The sequence below is a fragment of the Pongo pygmaeus genome, chromosome 5, assembly GCF_028885625.2.
Source record: "Pongo pygmaeus isolate AG05252 chromosome 5, NHGRI_mPonPyg2-v2.0_pri, whole genome shotgun sequence".
Classification (NCBI taxonomy): Eukaryota; Metazoa; Chordata; class Mammalia; order Primates; family Hominidae; genus Pongo; species Pongo pygmaeus.
Window position 1 is genome coordinate 27,594,007 of NC_072378.2, and position 19,865 is coordinate 27,613,871.

General features: G+C 42.7%; 1 long non-coding RNA gene across 1 annotated transcript; it reads left to right on the forward strand.

Moving 5' to 3' along the window:
* The first annotated feature begins 1,505 nt into the window (after positions 1 to 1,505).
* Positions 1,506 to 19,254, forward strand: LOC129038082 (uncharacterized). Its single transcript, XR_008503071.2, has 3 exons — positions 1,506 to 1,977; positions 9,525 to 9,628; positions 17,931 to 19,254. It is a non-coding gene; the product is annotated as an uncharacterized LOC129038082 (long non-coding RNA).
* Positions 19,255 to 19,865: the final 611 nt, after the last annotated feature.

Genomic DNA, 19,865 nt, shown 5'->3' on the forward strand with positions numbered 1-19,865 from the left:
TTCTTTCTTTTTTTTTTTTTTTTTTTTTTTTTTTTGAGATGGAGTCTTGCTCTGTTGTCCAGGCTGGAGTGCAGTGGTGGGATCTCAGCTCACTGCAACCTCCGCTGTCTTGGTTCAAGAGATTCTCTTGCCTCAGCCTCTCCAGTAGCTAGGATTACAGGCAGCGGCTACCACAGTCAGCTAATTTTTGTATTTTTAGTAGAGTTGGGGTTTCACCATGTTGGCCAGGCTGGTCTCGAAGTCCTGACCTCAAGTGATCTCCCTGCCTCAGCCTCCCAGAGTGCTGGGATTACAGGCGCGAGCCTCCACGCCTGAGCAGAATCATGCTCTTAATTGTACTTGAAAAACAAACCTTTATCTGAAAAAACTTTTTGAGTTTTTGTGTGTATGTTTTTGTTTTTGCTAAAGCTCAAAGTTTCTGACCCTAGGCAAGTTTTTATTAGTCATAGTGCATTAATAACAAATAAATACAAATAGGGCTAATAGGAAAAAAAGGACTAAGAAACTAAGAGGCAAGAAACAGAAGAATGACAGGTTTTGCTTTAAGGAAAAGTGGAGTGGGCCGGGCTCGGTGGCTCATGCCTGTAATCCCAGCACTTTGGGAGGCCGAGGCGGGTGGATCATGAGGTCAGGAGTTTGAGACCAGCCTGGCCAAGATGGTGAAACCTCGTCTCTACTAAAAATACAAAAATTAGCCAGGTGCGGTGGTGGGTGCCTGTAATCCCAGCTACTCGGGAAGCTGAGGAGGCTGAGGCAGGAGAATCGCTTGAACCCGGGAGATGGAGGTTGCAGTGAGCCGAGGTCGCGCCACTGCACTCTAGCCTGGGCGACAGAGCAAGACTCCGTCAAAAAAAAAAAAAAAAAAAAAATTAAAAAGATTTGCTTCCAACCACATAAGGGGAGGAGGTGGGTTATAGATTAATAAAATTGCCACGAGTTGGTAATTCTTTTCTTTCTTTCTTTTTTTTTTTTTTTTTTTTTTTTGAGGGGCAGTTTCGCTCTTGTTGCCCAGGCTGGAGTGCAATGGCGCGATCTCGGCTAACCACAACCTCCGCCTCCTAGGTTCAAGCGATTCTCCTGCCTCAGCCTCCCTAGTAGCTAGGATTACAGGTGCCCGCCACCACGCCCAACTAGTTTTTTGTATTTTTAGTATAGACGAGGTTTTACTATGTTGGCCAGGTTGGTTTCGAACTCCTGACCTTGTGATCCGCCCGTCTCGGCCTCCCAAAGTGTTGGGATTACAGGCGTGAGCCACCGCGCCCGGCCGAGTTAGTAATTCTTGAAGATGTGTCAGGTACATTGGATGCACTGTACTATTCTGTCTACCTTTGTATATATACTTTAAAGGTTTTTCCACACAATTTCTCTGGGAAACCTGAACCTTTCTTCCCCGTGTGTTTAGAAGGGAAGGTGAGGAGAGTCAAAGGCACATGGAGCATTAACAGTTGGAATAAACGACAGAGACACGGAAACATCCGAGGTTTCCAGAGCGGACCCGGAAATGACGCCAGGGGATACAAACCCTTCTGCCCCTTTTTGCGACCCCTGAAGCTTACTGTTAGTGGTCGAGTTTTTCTGGAAGTGGGCTTCCGCGATCGCGGGGACCAACGCCCTGAGCTCTTGTGCCCAAACGGGATCGCCAGGTTTTTTGATGCAGATCGAAAGGAACTGGCCCCGGAGCCTACAACCTGACGCAGGTGGGACTTGGGGAAATGTCGAGAAACCTAGATCTGGGACTTGAGTTGGCTTCCAGGGCACACATTATTGTTCAGAACAAACATATTGCAAAAATCGGGAGGTGACGGGCAGATGAAGTGTCGGCGCTTCGCCTCGAGACTCCAATGCAACCTACGGGGCTTTTGGAAAGGAGGAAGTCGATGACTCTGCAGGGACTCCTCTGACCCAGGAGCAGATGGCGCTCGTCTGGGCACTCCCCAGCAGAAAAGGTGCATCGGGAAGCAGCCTGGCTTGTGGATGGTAATAAGTCACTGTTGATGGGTTGGGTGCAGGGAGGGATTTAAGTTCTTGAGCGACAGACGCTAGGGAGTTTACCTGCTCTGGATAACAGTAGCTTGTGGAGGATAGTTACCTGGAAAACAGAAATGGCGTGACTGTGTTGAATACACTGTTTGATGATTCCGGGCATCAGGTGAATAAGAAATGTGTAAGGTTATGGATGAGTGTGTGCTCATCGGACAGTAGCAGTGCATCTTAACAGTCGGCCTCTCAGTCCTCCTCTTCCTTAGAATCACCTATAGAGCTTTAAAATTTCCTGGATAATACTAATGTGCAGCCAGCGATGATGACCATTGGGCTACAGTCAAATCCAAGAGGCGCATCTCATCCTTTGTTCTGATGGACAGAAACCATTATTCTGACACCGTGCCTGTTGGAGACATTGTACCTTAACTAGCACTTAATTCGTGTGTGCTGGATTCGCTGAATGAAACTTACCAGCAGGGTACTGAATCTTGAATAATACAAGGAACGAGTAGAGTAAGATAGTTCTCATTTTATCCTTATCTAATCTAAGAAATCCAGCAATATTTCTCTGTTTAAGAAGTTTTTTTTCTTCAACAAAAAACAAAATCCATGTAAGAGGATTTTCTGACACTACTGGGGGCTCATAGAATTCTAGTGTCTAGTGTCTTTTCTGTCAGCTAATGTTACAAAGTTCAGTGGTGCTCTTTTTTTGAGATGGTGTCTAGCTCTGTCACTCAGGCTGGAGTGCAGTGGTGCCAACTTGGCTCACTGCATCCTCTGCTTCCCGGGTTCAAGCGATTCTCCTGCCTCCGCCTCCCAAGTAGTTAGGATTTCAGGTGTGTGCCACCACGCCCAGCTACTTAGTAGAGCCGAGGTTTCACCATGTTGGTCAGGCTGGTCTTGAATTCCTGACCTCAAGTGATCCGCACATCTTGGCCTCCCATAGTGCTGAGATTACAGTTGTGATGATCTTAAAACCTCTAACGATTTGGAAATATTCCTCCAGTGATCTTTGTTCTGTCGCAGTGATTGTAATAACATTTATTGAGGAGTTATATGCCCAGTACTATTAAATAGGTTTACAAATTTTGTTATTTAATCCTCACAACTCTGTTAGAGAGATTGGATATTGTTATATCCATTTAACCACAGTAAAGCTGAGGCTTAGAGGGTTTAACCTGGTAATAAGTCCAAGATCCCACAACTAGTAAGTGACAGAACCAAGGATTTGCATTCATGTCTGTAAAACATAAAGGCCTGTGTTTTTTACTTTTTTATTTTTTTATTTTATTTTATTTTTTTGAGATGAAGTCTCGCTCTTGTCTCCCAGTCCGGAATACAGTGGCACGGTCTTGGCTCACTGTAACCTCTGCCTCCCAGGTTCAAGCGATTCTCCTGCCTCAGCCTCCCGAGTAACTGGGATTACAGGTGTGTACCACCACACCCAGCTAATTTTTTGTATTTTAAGTAGAGACGGAGTTTCACCATGTTGGCCATGCTGGTCTCCAACTCTTGACCTCAGGTGATCAATCCACCTCGGCCTCCCAAAGTGCTGGGATTACAGGCGTGAGCTACCGCACCCGGCCATGTGTTTTTTACTTTTAAGTCAATGGGGCACTTCAGATTACAAGATCTGTGACCCCCCCACAACCATTCCATGGACTATTGGTTCAGCATATAAGAGGACCCGTTTTCTGCCATTTCCTGCATGATGCCTCTAGCAAGCATTGCAATCACAAAGACCTGGGTTTTTAAAATTATTACAAAGAAAAGGAAAGCTTCAGTAGTATGTTGATTAAAGGAATGTCTAGAAAAGGGGAATGGGATATGAGAACCAGGTTGCACCAAATTGACAGTTTATGAAAAAATAGTAACTAAGAATATGATACTAATTTTGACTAATTGGTTTTGAATAGACATGGCTTTATTCATTTAAGACAAACATCTCCATATTTGTGGAGTTTATTCTAGAGGAAAATACAGTTTGTCAGGTGATGGTATTGTGGAGAAAAAGAAATCAGAGAAGGGCAATATAGAGTAGGGTAGAGTGAGGGATGGGTGTTGAGTTTTAAATAGGATGAATGCGGAAGGCTTTACCATTATTTAAGCAAAGACTAAGGAATGAGGAGTGAATCACGAGGATTCCAGAGAAGGAACATTCTAGGAAGGAAATATGACTTGTTTTGGAAGCCATGAAGAGCTCTATACTGTTGACTAGAGATTTGTATTTTGGGTCTGTGACAAATACACCAGGATGATCAGAATCTAGCCAGGAAGGGGTAGAGTTCATGAGAGGAAGGAAGATGACATTGGCTGGTAAAAACAGACTCTTAAAAGAAACCTCTTTCAGGCGGTGGCTCATGCCTGTAAACCCAGGACTTTGGGAGGCCAAGGTGGGGGCGGATCACAAGGTCAGGAGTTCGAGACCATCCTGGTTAACATGGTGAAACCCCGTCTCTACCAAAAACATAAAAGTTAGCCAGGCATGGTGGCCTGCACCTGTAATCCCAGGTACTCAGGAGGCTGAGTCAGGAGAATCACTTGAACCCGGGAGGCGGAGGTTGCAGTGAGCTGAGATCGCGCCACTGCACTCCAGCCTGGGTGACAGAGTGAGACCCTGTCTCAGAAAAAAAAAAAAAGAAAATAAGAAACCTCTTTCAAAATAGGCTTTTGCTGGGTGCGGTGGCCCATGCCTGTAATCCCAGCACTTTGGGAGGCCGAGGCGGGTGGATCACGAGGTCAGGAGATGGAGACCATCCTGGCTAACACATGATCTGCACCCCCTTGGCCTCCCAAAGTGCTGTCTCTATTAAAAATACAAAAAATTAGCCGGGCTGGTGGAGGGCGCCTTTAGTCCCAGCTATTCGGGAGGGTGAGGCAGGAGAATGTTGTAAACCCGGGAGACAGAGCTTGCAGTGAGCCGAGATTGCGCCACTGCACTCCAGCCTGGGTGACAGAGCGAGACTCCGTCTCAAAAAAAAAAAAATGCCTTTTAAAATAATATTTTTACTGACATTGAAAGTAATCTTGTATGTGTGTGCTTATGGTAGAGGGAAGAAGAGAAAAGCTAGTGAAAGGAGAAGAAAGCTGACTTCCTGGAATCTGCTGCAAAAAAAAATAATGATAGAATAATTTTTTTTTTTTTTTTTTTTGAGAGGGAGTCTGGCTCTGTCACTCAGGCTGGAGTGCAGTGGTACAATCTCGGCTCACTGCAACCTCTGTCTCCAGAGATCAAGCGATTCTCCTGCCTCAGCCTCCTGAGTAGCTGGGATTACAGGCGTGCGCCACTGGGCCCAGCTAATTTTTGTATTTTCAGTAGATACTGGGTTTCGCCATGTTGGCCAGGCTGGTCTTGGACTCCTGACATCAGGTGATCTGCCCACCTTGGCCTCCCAAAGTGCTGGGATTACAGGTGTGAGCCACCACACCCGGCTATTTTCACTCTTATTTATTTGTTAGGTGGCATACTTTCCAACTTTTTTTCACTTAACACTATATCTTAAGAGATTTCTATATTAATATACAGTGTCTTCATTTGTATTTGGATATACCATAATATATTTAAGCCATTTCCTGGTGATGAACACTTGGGCTTTACGCATTTCCTGGTGATAGACACTAGGTTGTTTCTAATCTTTCACCATCACAAACAATGCAGTGAATAACTGCGTGTATGTATCATATATACATACACATATATATACACACACAATTATATATGTACAGTTAACTGTACATATATATAGCTTTATATATAAATATATACACACATAATTTTATATATATACAGTTAAACATATAACTGAAGAAACATATTTTTCCTTCATTCCCTGTATATAACACTATTACACAGAAAAATTTTGTTTTATTAAATAGCTAATGTCTGTTTTTTCCTAAAGTGTCACATTTCTTTAGGTCAGATGAACGTAGATTAACGATCACATTTTAGCTGGGTGCCATGGTTTACACTTGTAATCCCAATGCTGGAAGGCCAAGGCAGGTGGATTATTTGAGCTCAGGAGTTTGATACCAGCCTGGGCAACGTGACGAAACCCTGTCTCTACAAAAAAATTTAAAAATTCGCTGGGCAGCCGGGCGCGGTGGCTCATGCCTGTAATCCCAGCACTTTGGGAGGCTGAGGCGGGCGGATCATGAGGTCAGGAGTTCGAGACAAGTCTGGCCAATATAGTAAACCGCATCTCTACTAAAAATACACAAGATTAGGTGGGCGTGGTGGCGGGCACCTGTAATCCCAGCTACTCGGAGGGCTGAGGCAGAAGAACTGCTTGAACCCGGGAGGCAGAGGTTGCAGTGAGCCGAGATCACACCATTGCACTCCAACCCGGATGACAGTGCAAGACTCCGTCTCAAAAAAAAAGAAAAAAAATTAGCTGGGTGTGGTGGTGTGTGCCTGTAGTCTCAGCTACCCAGGAGGCTGAAGCGGGAGGATTGCTAGAGCCCAGGAGGTTGAGGCTGCAGTGTGCTGTGACTGTGACAGAGCCTAGACGGGGTGACAGAGCAAGACCCTGTCTCAGAAAAGAAAAAAATTTTTTGTATTGTATGATGAGCTAACATATTGTAAACATATCCACTCTTCCATTCATGTTTAAATTTATATTGGCCCTACCACCTTGTTGAGCATTTTGCCTTTACTCGGCTTTGTATCGGGTGGTGGATTTGGGTGGTGCTTATATATTGAGAGAAGGTTTATTTGCAGCTGAATTGTGCAGAACTGACTTTTATGGGAGTTGGCCTGGGTGAGCAGAACTAGCACTAGGTTATTCCTGATAACTTCTTTCTCTTTCTATAGACCTGCTTTGCTCAGAAAGCGAGATCAGGAGACCAGGTGATGCTGTAGCAAATGTCAGAGTCGAGTCCTAGGTAATATCCCACCTTTCCAGGATCTGCCTGCCTCATGGCAGCTGCCCCAATCTCCTTCACTTGGGCTAGAGCCTGTCTAGCACGCCACTAGTCACATGCATCTACTCAGGAATTGCAAGACCCTTCTATAGATGAATGAGATGTTTCTTGCCCAGCAGATTTTTCTCTTAACCGCCACTTTACACTTACCCTTCTTTCCATTTCTCTTCAGCCTTATTTAAACAAGCATAACCGTCTTTTTATGAATCTTCTCATACTTTTGTTGTTGTTTTCTTTTTTGAGGCAGAGTCTTGCTCTGTCACCCAGGCTGGAGTGCAGTGTTGCGATCTCAGCTCACTACAACCTCTGCCTCCTGGATTTAAGTGATTCTCCTGCCTCAGCCTCCCGAGTAGCTGGGACTATAGGCGCATGCCACCACACTTAGCTAATTTTTGTATTTTTAGTAGAGATGGAGTTTCGCCATGTTGGCCAGGCTGGTCATTCCTTGCACGCATTTTTGTGCATGTGTGGTCTTCTCTTTAGAAAAGCAGGATCATGGGGTATGTTTTAAGAATATGGGATAGGTCAGCCTTGGTGGCTTATGCCTTTAATTCCAGCACTTTGGGGGAGGCTGAGGTGGGAGGATCACTTGAAGCCAGGAGTTGGAGAACAGCCTGGGCAACAAAGCAAGAACATCCACCCCATCCCTCTTTCCCCCAATTACAAAAAATAAAGAAAAATTAGTGGAGTGTGATGGCTTGCACCTATAGTCCTAGATACTCCAGAGGCTGAGGTGGAAGGTTGCTTGAGCCCAGGAGTTCAAGGTTACAGTGAGCTATGATTGTGCCACTGTGCTCCAGCTGGAGTGACAGAGCAAGACTCTGACTCTTCAAAAAAAAAAAAGAATGTGGGATGTTTGAGGATATGGTTGTGAACTGGGTTCTGGTAGAGTCAGGGCTTGCTCAAGACTTACCTTTTTCGGAATGAGATTTAAATATGGATCTTTTAAAACAATTGTAATAAAATACACATAAAATTTAGCATCTTAATCATTTTTTTTGTTTGCTTGTTTTTTTAAGATGGAGTCTTGCTGTGTCACCAGGCTGGAGTGCAGTGGCACGATCTCTGCCTCCCGGGTTCAAGCGATTCTCCTGCCTCAGCCTCCCGTGTAGCTGGGATTACAGGCACATGCCACCATGCCCAGCGAATTTTTTTTGTATTTTTAGTAGAGACGAGGTTTCACCATGTTGGCCAGGATGGTCTCGATCTCTTGACCTCGGGATCCGCCCACCTCCGCCTCCCAAAGTGCAGGGATTACAGGTGTGAGCCACCGCTCCCGGCCTATCTTAATTGTTTTTAAGTGTTCAGTTCAGTAGTGTTAGGTACATTCACATTGTTGTGCGACCATCACTACCATCTATCTGCAAAACTCTTTTCATCTTATAAAACTGAAACTCTGTACCTATTAAGCAATAACTCCCCATTCCCCTCTCCCTTCAGCCTCTGGACATCACCATTCTGCTTTTTGTCTCTATGAATTTAACTACTCTAGGTACCTCAAATAAATGGAATCATACAGTATTTGTCTTTTTGTGGCTGGCTTGTTTCACTTAGCATAGTGCTCTCAAGGTTCATTCATGTTGTAGCATGTCAATTCCTTACTTTTTAGAGTTGAATAGTATTTCACTATATGTATATACCACATTTTGTTTATCCATTCATCTGTCAATAGTCACTTGGGTTGCTTTCACCTTTTGGCTATTGTGAATAATGCTGCTATGAACATAGGGTTTATAAATATCTCTTTGAGATCCTGCCTTCAATTCTTTTTTCTTTTTTTTTTTTTGAGACAGAGTCTCGCTCTGTCACCCAGGCTGGAGTGCAGTGGCGCAATCTCGGCTCACTGCAAGCTCCACCTCCCGGGTTCATGCCATTCTCCTGTCTCAGTCTCCCGAGTATCTGGGACTACGGTGCCCGCCACCACACCCGGTTCAGTTTTTGTATTTTTAGTAAAGACGGGGTTTCACCGTGTTAGCCAGGATGGTGTCAGTCTCCTGACCTCATGATCCGCCTGCCTTGGCCTCCCAAAGTGCTGGGATTACAGGCATGAGCCACCGTGCCTGGCCTACATGCCTTCATTTCTTTAGAGTATACCCAGAAAAGGAATTACTGGGTTATATGATAATTCTATTTTTCATTTTTTGAGGAATTGCCATACTGTTTTCCATAGCAGCTACATTATTTTGCATTCTTACCAACAGTGCACAAGGATTCCAATTTCTCTTCATCCTTGCCAACATTTGTTATTTTCTGCTTGGGTTTTTTTTTTTTTTTTTAAAGGTAGGTGACCTAGTGGGTGTGAAGTGGTATCTCTTTGTGGTTTTTATTTACATTTCCCTAGTGATTAGTGATGTTGTGTATCTCTTTGCATTTTCATATCTTTGGAGAAATGCTTATTCAAGTTTTTTGTCTAGTTTTTAATTGGATTATGTTTTTTTGTTAAGTTATAAATCTTTTATTTTTAAAATGAAGACCCTTCTCTGGGTCTGCTAATCTTGTAGGGATAGTAGATAAAAAGGAAGATGTATTCAAAATTAATTCTCGAACTACTCAATGCTTCTGGGGTTTTTTGGGGGTGTGTGTAAATAAGGTAATACTTAAAAAAATGAATTGTTTTCTAGGTGGACAAGGTGGAGGAGAGAGAATTCCTTGGCAGCAGCATTATGAACAAATGCGGGGCTGAGAAACAGCATGGTGGCCTTGACTAAGTGTATGGCGACAGCAGGTAAGTCTGGAGAGAAAGCTTTACAGGACATGTGGGGGGCTGGGACATGCATCTCCTAGCCCAATGCTGTTCAATAGAACTTTATCCTGTATCTGTGTTGTCCAACACAGTAATCACTAGCTACATGTGGCTATTAAACTCTTGAGGCTGGGCATGGTGGCTCACGCCTGTAATCCCAGCACTTTTGGAGGCCGAGGTGGGCATATCCCTTGAGCTCAGGAGTTTGAGACTAGCCTGGACAAAATGATGAAACCCTGTCTTCGCAAAAAATACAAAAAATTATCAGGCATGGTGGCATGCCCCTGTAGTCCCAGCTACTTGGGAGGCTGAGGTGGGAGGATCGCTTGAGCCTGGGAGGTCGAGGCATCAGTGAGCTGTATTTGTGCCACTGCACTCCAGTCTGGGTGACAGAAAGAGACCCTGCCTAAAAAAGAAAAAAACAAACAAACAAACAAACAAAACACTTGAAATGTGGCTAGTACTACTGAATTTTTATTGAATTTTAGTGGCCACTGTATTAGACAATACAACTCAACTCTAGGCAGTGGTTTCTTAACAGGCAGGTAGCATAACCAGATTATGTCTTAGATTATAGTTATAATGTGGAGAATGCATTGAACAGGGACAAGACCAAAAACAGTAAAATCAGTCAAAAGACTCTCAGAATAATCTAGGTAGGTGTGTGTAAACTTTGGCCCCCCTTTAGTTATCAGTCCTTAATTCTACTCTGATTTCTTTCAGTTAGGATGTTTATTTGATTAGTACCATGAAGACCAAATAACAATGATTTAAGCAAGATAGAAAATTTTATTTGTCATATAAATGTGCTGTTGAAGGGCAAACCAGAGACTTCTAGAAGCCCTTCTCCACAAAGTTCTCCAGGGGTCTATGTTCTTCTAGCTGCTTTTGGACCTCCTGAGGATTGCCTTGTTCACATGGGTGAAACAGAATCACAGCCTGCAGGAAGGGGAAAGAAAATATTGTGACTTAGCAGCTTCCTTTTAAGCAATGACAGAATGAAAGTTGCATACAACACTTTGGCTCACATTCTATGTTAAGCTGAAACTTGGGAGATTCTGACATCAAAGACGCCAAGTATTTAGGAAAGAGTTTATAAGCATAAAGAGTGGGAAATTTTTCGGCCACAGCTCAGCCTTTCTTGTACATCAGTGTCCTTGCATGGGGAAAGAAGACAGTAGTGCTTGAATGGGAGGAGTGAAAGAAAACTTGTACAACATCAGAGAATCCCTGCTGTACTAGTTTGTTAGTGCTGCTGTAACAAAATATCACAACTGAGTGACTTAAACAACAAAAGTGTGTTTGTCTCACAGTTCTGGAGACTAGAAATCCAAAATCAAGGTTTCAGTAGAGTTGATTCCTTCTGAGGGCAATGAGGGAAAGATCTGTTCCAGCTTCTCTCCTTGGCTTGTACATAGCCATTCTTTCCTATGTCCCTTCACATTGTCTTCTCTCTGTGTATGTCTGTATCCAAATTTTCCCTTTTTAAAAGGACACTGGCCATATTAGGATGGGTTAGGTCACATCCTACTGACCTACTTTCAGTTGACCTCACTGTAACTTTCTAAAGGCGCTGTCTCCAAATAAGGGTCACATTCTGAGGTACCAAGTTTTAGGACTTCAACGTATGAATTTTGGTGGAACACAGTTCAACCCATGATATCTGCTAGTAAGGGAGCTTGCAAATATGACTAATTTCTAACCAGTTTCTAACATCCCATTTGACACCAGGGAACTCCATATTTAAGGAAACCATTCATATTAACATTTAACATGGTTTTATGGCCGCCCAAAATCAATTTGTCACACTTCTCTTTTCTGATGTTTAAAGAGCAGAGAAACCAAAAGCTAAGACTCTGAACTTGATCAGTGTATTTTCAAATTTCAGGAATTCTTCTCATCAGAGAGCCTAACTTGGAAATGACCATTTACCTTTTCCAAATTTTCTTAACCCATAAAGAGGTTAAGGCCAACATAAGGGACCTAATACATCTGCTGATTGAAAGTCAGGTTATCTCAACTGCAAAAAAAAGTTGGGGCTTGAGTTAGATATTAAAAAAATAAAAATGATTCACTGTGAAAAGTGGTACAAAACTATGTTAAACATAACATTGTTGGGACAAAACAAAAAGTAATTTTATTGAAAGACTGACTTTTTAAAGTTTTTTAGCTTGTTATTGTATTTCTTTTTTGTTGTTGTTTCTTTGAGATAGTGCCTCAGTCTGTCCCGCAGGCTGGAGTGCAGTGGCATGATCTTGGCTTACTGCAACCTCCACCTCCTGGGTTCAAGTGATTCTTGTATCTCAGCCTCCCAAGAAGCTGGGATTACAGACATGTACCACCACCCCCTGCTATATTTTTTTTTTTTTTGTATGTATTTTTAGTAGAGATGGAGTTTCACCATGTTGCCCAGGCTGATCTCGAACTCCTGGGCTCAAGCGATCCTCCCGCCTCGGCTTCCCAAAGTGCTGGGATTACAGGCTTGAGCCACTGCGCCCAGCCTAGCTCGTTATTTTAAAAAGTATTCCCCATTTCTTGTAAATCGCTTGTTCTCTGCACAGTGGAACATTCTCTTGGCTGATTTGTAAATGGGAAGGCTCTTTCTACCAAACTCAGACTCATTACTGTCAGGAGTAGCAAACGTTAACTTTCTAAATGCGTTTTACCCAGAATATAAACCTATGTGCTATTCTTAAATAGATTTAAACTTTCTCAATTCTAACATTTTAATAATTTTTTAACTCATTTCCAACCTGTTTTATACACTGTTCAGCTGATACTTCACAATTAGTACTTTTGATCTAAGTGTTTTCAGGATGAGATTCCAGATGATCCCAGTAGTTTTGTTGATAAGTCTTCCATCTTCCCATTAAGTGAAAGTCAGATGTTGAAGAATGCAAATCCTTCAGTGTTTAGGTTTTACTCCTGAATTAGTCAGTCTCTCAGACACCCCAGAAATAAATCCAGTTACTGCCTCTCATCTTTAACAACCCTTCTGGTTTCTTCGGTCAGAGAACACAAATCTCCAAGTATTATTGCCAGGCTGAAATTCAGGACACAGCAACTTATTTCAGATGTTAATATTCCTTGCTCCCCAACTTTATGCAAATGACAAAGGAAGAAAATATACAAGGACATGCTTTGGGAGTCCAAGGTGGGAGGATCGCTTGAGCCCAGGAGTTCAAGACCAGTCTGGTCAACATAGTGAAACCTCATCTCTACAAAAAAAATTGAACTTAGCTATGTGTAGTGGCACATGCCTGTAGTCCCAGCTACTCAGGTTACTGAGGTGGGAGATTGGCTTGAGCCTAGGAATTTGAGGCTGTAGTGAGCCATTATGGTGCAATTGCACTCCAGCCTGGGTGATAGAGGAAGACTCTGTCTCACACACACACAAAAAAGTATATTATCTATTTGGGAAATCACATTTAAAACCTACACACACCAGGCCGGGCGCAGTGGCTCACACATGTAATCCCAGCACTTTGGGAGGCCGAGGCGGGCAGATCACGAGGTCAGGAGATCGAGACCATCCTGGCTAACACAGTGAAACCCCGTCTCTACTAAAAATACAAAAAATTAGTCGCACGTGGTGGCGGGTGCCTGTAGTCCCAGCTACTCGGGAGACTGAGGCAGGAGAATGGTGTGAACCTGGGAGGCGGAGCTTGCAGTGAGCCGAGATTGCACCACTGCACTCCAGCCTGGGTGACAGAGTGAGACTCCATCTCAAAAAAAAAAAAAAAAAAAAAACACACCCCAAAGAATATACTTTACGACAAATTATAGACAAGTGTATAATAGTATAAGCAGCATTTACAATGAATTCAGAATCTTTTTTTCAGAAAAAAGGAAAGGATACAGCAATTAAGAGAGTTCCATGCCCTCAGGTTTTATGATTTAATGTGATGGCAGACAGAGGGGATGAAAAGGAGCAGACATCATTTTTGTGAAAATATTTAGGCCCTCAAATCAAGAAACTAGGCTTGAAAGCCCTTGTTTTTGGACTCTAAGGATCTCATGAAAGCTGTGGACTGACTCTTCAGAAAAATACACATACACTTGATATTTTGCATGAGTTTCTTGGTGTTCATGGGTACCCTTCAGGCAAGTGAAATATATTATCTGTCTCAAACTGCATTCTCCTTTGATTTCCTCCACCACAGTGGCTAGAGAACTAAAAATTCTTTCTTTTTCTGATTTCTTTGTAGTTGGGGTAACATGTGACCTGGATCTGATCATTGTGATTCAAGTCAGCGTCACTGTGGGGGTTTCAGGAAACATTTTTTGAAAGGGAGCAACTTGGCTGGAACACTCCATCAATTCTTTGCCCTGTGCATTTTTGCCCTTCTTTCTGCCTCTCAGGAATGCAGACAGAATTCCTGGAGGAACAGCAGCTGTCATACATCCATGATGATGAAAGTCATGGGACAAAGGCAATTGAGCAAGAAGACAGGAGCTGGGGACATTCTTGACAGTAGTGCCACCTCTGGATGATTTACCTTGGGACCTCTTATTAAATGAGATAGGACTCCTTCCTGTTTAATCCACTGGAGTAGAATTTTCTGTTACAGTAAATCCAGTCCTAAGTGATGATATTGGCTAATACATGTTAGCACCTGCTATGTCCCAGTACAGTTTAAGCATTTTATCTACTAATGTTTTAAATTTTCTCAATGACCTTATGAGATAGGCCAAAGGTTCTCAGAGTGTGGTTCCTGGACCAGCAGCATCAGCATCACCTGGAAACTTGTTAGAAATACAAATTTTAGGGCCTGGCCCTAGACCCACTGAATCAGAAACTCTAGAGGTGAGGATCTAGCAGTCTGTTTAAAAAGCCCTCCATGCTATTTTGATGAATGCCAAAGTTGGACAGCTACTGAGATAGGGTATTGTTACTCTCCCCATTTTACAGATAAGGAAACAGCTGAATTTATGTCACTTGCCCAATGTCCCACAACTAGCAAGACTGACTCCTTGGAGTTCATCACATGTAAGAACTGCTTTAGAGCAGTGGTATTCAAACTTTGAAAGCATATCCTGTTGAAAAATTATGTATCCACTACTACATTTTTAAGTTGACATCTAAAAATTTCACATCATAAGTTTAAACAGTTGTAAAAAATGTGATTTCCGGTATATTGTGAATTATGACATTTTAAAATGTGTTCCATCACTCCTCTAAATGTATTCAGTGGTTTCTAAATACCATAGTGATTTAAATCTATCATCAAATTAAAAAAAAAAAAACAAGCTTTTTTTTTAAACATTAGATATTTTACATCTTTTTCTCTTTTTTTTTTTTTTTTGAGACAGAATCTCGCTGTGTCACACAGGCTGGAGTGCAGTGGCACAATCTTGGCTCATTGCAACTTCCACTTCCCAGGTTCAAGCAATTCTCCTGCCTCAGCTTCCCGAGTAGCTGGGATTACAGGCGTATGCCACCATGCCCAGTTAATTTTTGTATTTTTAGTAGAGACGGGTTTTTATCATGTTGGCTAAGCTGGTCTTGAACTCCTGACCTCAAGTGATCTGCCCACCTTGGCCTTCCAAAGTACTGGGACTACAGGCATGAGACACTAAGCCTGGCCATCTTTCTCTTTTTTACTTGAACTCAGTCTTTTTATTCTTCCTCCGTTCCTCTCTCTCTTTTTTTTTTTTTCTTTTTTTTTCTTTTTTTTTGAGACAGTCCCACTATGTCACCCACGCTGGAGTGCAGTGGCACAATCTCGGCTCACTGCAGCATCCACCTCCCAGATTCAAGCGATTCTCCTGCCTCAGCCTCCTGAGTAGCTGGGACTACAGGTTCACGCCACCATGCCCGGCTAATTTTTTTGTATTTTTAGTAGAGATGGGGTTTCACCATGTTGGCCAGGATGGTCTCGATCTTCTGACCTCGTGATCTGCCTGCCTTGGCCTCCCAAAGTGCTGGGATCACAGGCATGAACCACTGCTCCTGGCCTCTTTCTTTCTTTTCTATTCTTTTCCATGTGCCCTCCCCAAACATCTCTCTCCCTACTTCCCTCCCTCCCTACTTTCCTTCCTTCCTTCCTCTCTTTCTCTTTCTCTCTATTTTTCTTTTTTTCCTTCTTTTTTGAGACCATCTCACTCTGTTGCCCAGGATGGAATGCAGTGGCACAATCTTAGCTCACTACAACCTCTGCCTCCCAGGTTCAAGCAATTCTCCTGCCTCAGCCTCCCAAGTAGCTGGGACCACAGGCAGATGCCACTACGCCCAGCTAAAGTTTTTTTTTTTTTTTTTTTTTTTTTCTTAGAGACAAGGGATCTCATTAGGTTGCCCAAACTGGTCGTGAACTCCTGGGCTCAAGCACTCTGCCTGCCTCGGCCTCCCAAAGTGTTGGGATTACAGGCGTGAGCCACTGTGCATGCTGGGACTGATATTTTCTAATTCATGTTTCCATGGAAGAATATTCCTCACTGCTAGAATGAGACCAGAGGTCAAAATCAGCTCTATGTCTGTTTGTCATTCTTATGGATATGAGAAATTGTGTTCACACAAGTAGATAGGAATGAAAGGAATTTTGAAATAGAAATGCAGTTCTAATTTTTCTAACTTCCATATTACGTACCAAAAATCACATAAGAATCTATCGTAAGATTCTCTAGTCTTCTCTCATCTGGTAATCTTCTTTTCCACGCTTTCTTTGTAACCCCCTCATGTGGCCAATATTTACAGTAATGTTTTCCAACTTCTTTTTCTTCAGCTCACAGTAATAAATACATTTTACATCTTGACTCCTGAATGTATATGAATTTATAACTGAAGATTTTATAATTCACTACTTTCCCTTGCTACTTATAAGTAAAAGTAAAAAGTTAGTATTAAATATGCATTTAATCATATTTAAATAGTCATTCATTGTTTAATGACAGGGATACATTCTGAGAAATGTGTTGTTAGGTGATTTCATCCTTGTGCAGACTCACAGAGTGCACTTATTCAAACCTAGATGGTACAGCCTACTACACACCTAGGCTGTTTGCTATAACCTATTGCTCCTAGGCTATAAACCTGTGCAGCATGTTACTGTACTGAGTATTGTAGGCAATTGTAACACAATGATAAGTATTTGTGTACCTAAACATATCGAAACATAGAAAAGGCACAGTAAAAATACAATATAAAAGATTTTTTAAAATGGTACACCTGGCCAGGTGCAGTGGCTCACACCTGTAATACTAACACTTTGGGAGGCCAAGGCAGGTGGATCACTTGAGGTCAGGAGTTTGAAACCAGCCTGGCCAATATGGTGAAACTCCATCTTTACTAAAATACAAAAAAATTAGCCAGTGTGGTGGCGGGCACCTGTAATCCCAGATACTTCGGAGATTGAGGCAGGAGAATCACTTGAACATAGGAGGCAGAGGTTGCAGTGAGCCAAGATCATGCCACTGCACTCCAGCCTGGGCAATAGAGCGAGACTCCATCTCCAAACCAAAAATAAAGTATACTTGTATGGGACACTTACCATGAATGGAGCTTGCAGGACTGGACGTTGCTCTGGGTGAGTCAGTGAGTGGTGAATGAATGTGAAGGCCTAGGACAATACTGTACACTACTGTAGATTTTATAAACACCACATTTAGGCTACACTAAATTTGTAAAAAATATTTTTCTTCAATAGTAAATTAACCTTAGCTTACTATAACTTTTAATTTACAAACTTTTAAATTATTTATTTATTTTATTTTAATTTATTTATTTTTTTGAGATGGAGTCTCGCTCTGTCACCCAGGCTAGAGTGCAGTGGCGCGATCTCAGCTCACTGCAACCTCTGCCTCCCGGGTTCAAGTGATTCTCCTGCCTCCGCCACGTGAGTAGCTGGGATTACAGGCTTGTACCACCATGCTCAGACAAATAAAACTGGAAAGATAGACTGAGGCTAGAATAAGGAAGGGCTTGGATGTTACCCCAATGATTATATTTAGAGGTAATCAAAAGGAGTTAGGGGAGTTTCAAGCTGGGGAAGGGCCTGATAAACTTACTTGGGGGAGGTGCTGTTAATCTGGAGTCTAGAATGGTGGGGATAATAACTAGGGTCAGTTAAAAGACAATATAACAGAACTTAAGGCATGACACATTATGGGCATGCAGTAAGTATTTGTTAAATGAATAAGGAGTTAAACTATAGAGAGGATATTGGGGCTTGAATGGAAGACTTAAGAGAGCTTTAGAAATGAGGGATCATTAGGAATTGTTTTTGAAGGGCGAGAAGTAAATATGGAGAATTTAAAGAAACTCCTTCCTTTTTCTCCACTTTCTTAGGTGATGCTTCTTCATGGGTTGTGGATGAAGAAACTGAACAAGGCCATGATCGTTATCTGTAATTTCCCGGCTACCACTCTGCTTTGGTGGTCTTCCCTCGTCTCTTCCTGGGTAGAAATAGAACTACCTGGAGATCCCAATGTTCTTGTCAGTGCACTTTTCATGGACTGCAGTGGTAAGACGATGTGTTGGATGCCCAAACACAAGCCAAGTAAGTCCTGGATTAAAAAAGGCAAGGCTAAATGTCATTACTAACCTGAGCCTCAGTACTCCCTCCCCTCATTTCCCTCAACAACTACTTCTTCCTGCTGACATCCACCAAACTTTACTATGTGACCTTTAGAACTGGGGGACTCTGAAACCAGAGAGAGCCCTGAAAAGAATTTATACCCCTCTCTTTCTCTCTTTAGCGTACTTCATACTGGGTGGAATTTTTATGATTCCTCTCATTCTGCTTGAACTGTTTGTTGCTGACCTTCCCTCAGTTATTCCCTGAGACCCAGAAACAGTATATTTTCTGTGCATCCATCTGCATTGTCACAGGTAAAGAGAGGCAGGAATAAATTCCGAATGTCTTGGCCTTGGGGTGAGAGTGGAAGAGGCTTAATTAGCCTCTTAAAAAATTTTCAGGAGGGTACAAGAGAAAAGGAGAAGCTGGAGAAAAAATGGTCTGAAAGGAGGGAGAAGAAGAATGAAGGGAGGTGGTGAAATAATTTGGTTCCCTGATCATAATACTACAGTTAAATCTTTTAAGTATTGATAAGCTAATTAGCAGATTGATGTCTCCCTCCTTTCTTAGGGTTGACAGGTACTTTTGTGTTCTTCTCCTTACTTATGCACTATACACACATTTTGGAAGTGAGTCAGGGACCTGACCCAACAAAAGTCACTTATAAGTTTCCTTACTTCATAAATTCATTCAGCTATGCTCTATTTCTGCTATCTGGTGAGTGATCATTGGATTCTGTGAGGCCGAAGAGGGAGAGTTAACCTCCCAGGAAGTGGATAAAGCTAATTTCTGGGCCGGGCGCCGTGGCTCACGCCTGTAATCCCAGCACTTTGGGAAGCCAAGGCGGGCGGATCACGAGGTCAGGAGATCCAGACCATCCTGGCTAACACGGCGAAACACCGTCTCTACTAAAAATATAAAAAATTAGCCGGGCGTGGTGGCGGGCGCCTGTAGTCCCAGCTACTCAGGAGGCTGAGGCAGGAGAATGGCGTGAACCTGGGAGGCGGAGCTTGCAGTGAGTCGAGATTGCGCCACTGCACTCCAGCCTAGGTGACCGAGCAAGACTCTGTATCAAAAAAAAAAAAAAAAAAAAATGTAATTTCTTTGGTCTTCCTTTTCTTTTTCTGTAAAGGTCTCAAATACGTGGAAGCTATAGCAACACCCAGTCAGGTAATCTACTGCTTTTTGTCTTTGATTTCTGATCACGATTGCTCATTCATCACTTTGTTTTGTTTTGTTTTGAGACAGAGTGTCTCTTCATTGCCCAAGCTGTGGTGCAATGGCTCTGTCTCAGCTGACTGCAACCTTTGCCTCCTGGATTCAAGCGATTCTCCTGCCTCAGCCTCCTGAGTAGCTGGGATTACAGGCAGCGCCAACAAGCCCGGCTACTTTTTTTTGTATTTTTAGTAGAGACGAATTTTTGGCGTGTTAGCCAGGCTGGTCTTGAACTCCTGACCTCAGGTGATCTGCCCACCTCGGCCTCCCAGAGTGTTGGGATTGTAGGCGTGAGCCACCATGTCCAGCCATACATGACTTCTTATTGTTCAGTGACCTATTTTTAAAAATATATCCTTCTCCAAAAAAAAAATCCTTTCTTGATTTTTTTCCCTGCACTTCACTTTTACCACCTAAACACCAGAAGAGGGATTGGGAAGCAATCCCTGTGCACCAAACATACCTTGAAAAAGGGATAGAATCCAGAGTAT